This window comes from Molossus molossus, unplaced genomic scaffold (genome assembly GCF_014108415.1).
Source record: "Molossus molossus isolate mMolMol1 unplaced genomic scaffold, mMolMol1.p scaffold_m16_p_13, whole genome shotgun sequence".
NCBI lineage: Eukaryota > Metazoa > Chordata > Mammalia > Chiroptera > Molossidae > Molossus > Molossus molossus.
In genome coordinates this window covers 90,366,888-90,369,665 of record NW_023425348.1, presented here as the reverse complement: position 1 = coordinate 90,369,665, position 2,778 = coordinate 90,366,888, and positions in this window count along the sequence as shown.

The window sequence follows — 2,778 nt, the reverse complement described above, 5'->3', positions numbered from 1 at the left end:
CAACAGCCCAGGAAGGTCATGCCCACTGCTCTGCCAGGCAGGCCCAGGCCTCCAGAGCCGACTGGTCCAGGCCTCCATGGCCTGGTGTCCCTTATCCACAGGCCTGAAACCTGACCTGTGTGCCAGGAGCTCTGCCACATTCTCTTGTCATGCAGTGGTTGATCTGGGGCCTTTCCACCCCTGGAGCAGCTCACAGGACACTCCCACCCCAGCAAGCTGAATCATATGGCCAGCAGCCAGGGCCAGCGAGGCCAAAGCCCCATCTCCACCCAAACCAACACCCATCCTGCTGTCCAAAGGGGCCGTCAGAGCACTGGGGCCCCCTCACCCCAGCCTAAAGGTCCAGCCAGCGGCAACAGAACCTTGGAGGGGACACGTCCTCTGAGGCCTCGCTGGGCCTCGGCCCACCCAGGTAAGAGGCCAGGAGTTGAGGAAACAGGTAGCTGAGTGGCAGAGGCGGACACTGGGCTTGCCCTGTGAGCAGGCAGCTGCCAGGGAGCACAGGTCTGCTGCAGGGAATGGGGGCACCCGTTGCCAACTCGGGCACTCTCCACCTGGAGTTCAAGACCACTCACTGGTGTGCACACAGCTGACTGCGGGGAGGGGGACACCATGTATCAGTTTCCTCATTTGTATGACAGGATTACTGAGAGATGGTGTCCAGGAAAGAAAGGGCCTTTCCACCAAGTCAAAGACAGCACTGGGGCCAGGAGAGGTGGTCAGCCCCCTGCCCTGCCCTAGCCCAGGCCCCTGAGGGGCAGCAGGGTATGGGAGAAAACTGAAGGGGCAAAGGTCAGGGGGCGGGCCCCCATGCTGAGTGCACCTTCCATGCTGAGTGCACCCCAACCTCCCAGCCCCTTACACCTTCAGCCGAGTGGCTCCCAGAACCCCCCTTCCTCCCAACACCCAACATGTGCCCATGTATCAGCCCCCACCTGCAGGACATCACCTGGTTGTCCTTTCCTTTCCTGCACTGCTCACCTGGTGCCCTCCCGGCCGCCCACTCACCCCACTCCAGCTCTGCCTCCACACAGGAGCCGCGACAACTGAACCCGCCCCTGCCCTGCAGGTACCCTTCACTGGCCTGAGGTGTTCGCAGGGGGCTTAAGAGACCCGCCGCCCTCCCAGTGTCTTCACTCAGCTGTGTTGTCTCTGACAGCAACTTGGGGCCACTCCACTTGCATGTCTATAGCCACACTGTCCCCTCTGCCAGAACCAATCCCATTGCCTCAAGGACTGTCCTCCAAAGGGCCTTTGCTTGACTTTCTCCCTGACCTCTCAGCGAGGGCAGGGAAGGTGCTCTGAGCCAGGGTGAGTAAAGTTGGATATACAGGCACACCTCATTTTATTGCCCTTCACAGGGGATCCATGTTTTTACAAATTGAAGACCCTCCACCAGCAACTCTAAAAAGATTAGGACTGCTTTATTAGGGTGGATATATCATGCTTTATTAGATATGGATATATCTCCGTATCTCCAAGGCACGCCAATACATCAAACCTTCAAATAACCCTCCGATCAGCCCCTGAAGGACCAAGGAAAGGATGTTCACATATCCAGACCACCTAGATCACCACTGCAGACCAATCCAGAGGCTAAGAATGCAGGACCAATTCTTCTCAAGAATACACTTTTTTTCTCACCTGAGGATATTTTTTTCATTTACTTTCAGACAGAATGGGAGAAGGAGAGAGCCCTGGCTGGTTTGGCTCAGCAGTTAGAGTATCAGCCCGAGGACCAAAGGGTCTTGGGTTCGAGTCCGGTCAAGGGCATGTACCTCAGTTGCAGTTTGGTCCCTGGCCCTGGTCGGGGTCTTGTGGGAAGCAAGGCAGTCGATGTGTCTCTCTCACATTGATGTTTCTGTTTCTCTCTCTCTCCCCCTCCCTCCCACTCTATCTGAATATAAATGGAAAAATATTCCAGGTGAGGATTAAAAAAAAAAAGAGGGAGAGAGAAAACACTGATGTGAGAGAGACACGTCGATTGGTTGCCCCCATACAACCCCAACCAAGGCCAGGGGCTGAACTGCAACTGAAGTACGTGCCCTTGACCAAAATTGAACCCTCGACTCCAACTGCTGAGCCAAACTGGCCAGGGCAAGAAGATACTTTTTATTATAAGAAATCACAAGAGGAGGGAGTGGGGGGAGGGATGAAATAAACCAAGAAACATATGCACCCGTATGTGTAACCAATGGACATAGACAACAATGTTGGGGGGAAGGAGGGTGTCAATGGGGGAAAAAGGAGAAACATTTGTAACAAAAATAAATTAATAAAAATTGCAGAAAGAAATCTCAGCTTTTCTTTCTTCTTCAGAACATTGTCTAGCTGTGTTTCTGGTTTGTAAACCCTAAGACCCTTGAATAAGTCTTCATCATTTCTAGCTAAAGCCTCTTGATTTCATCTACACTCGGTCAACATATCCCACAGAACTACGTTGAGGATTTTTATTACACCTGAAGCATCTGCCCCACCCCACCCTTAGTCTGTGAGCTCCTAACACAGCAGGGGCCTTATAATCACTGCTTGCTGCTTAGCACATGGCTTCCCAGAAACAAAAGGCAAAGGCCCAAGAGCAGGGCCTGCAGAAGGCAACAGCCCCCAGCCCCACATCCTGCTGGCTTCCCAGATCCCTGGCCACCCACAGTACACCCACCACTAGTCATGCCTTACCACCATCTTCTCCCCTCCACAGCTCAGCTAGCCTCTTCCAGGGAGCCCTCCTGGACTGAACCAGCACTGCCTCTACTGATGAAGCTCTTTTTGCCAATCAGA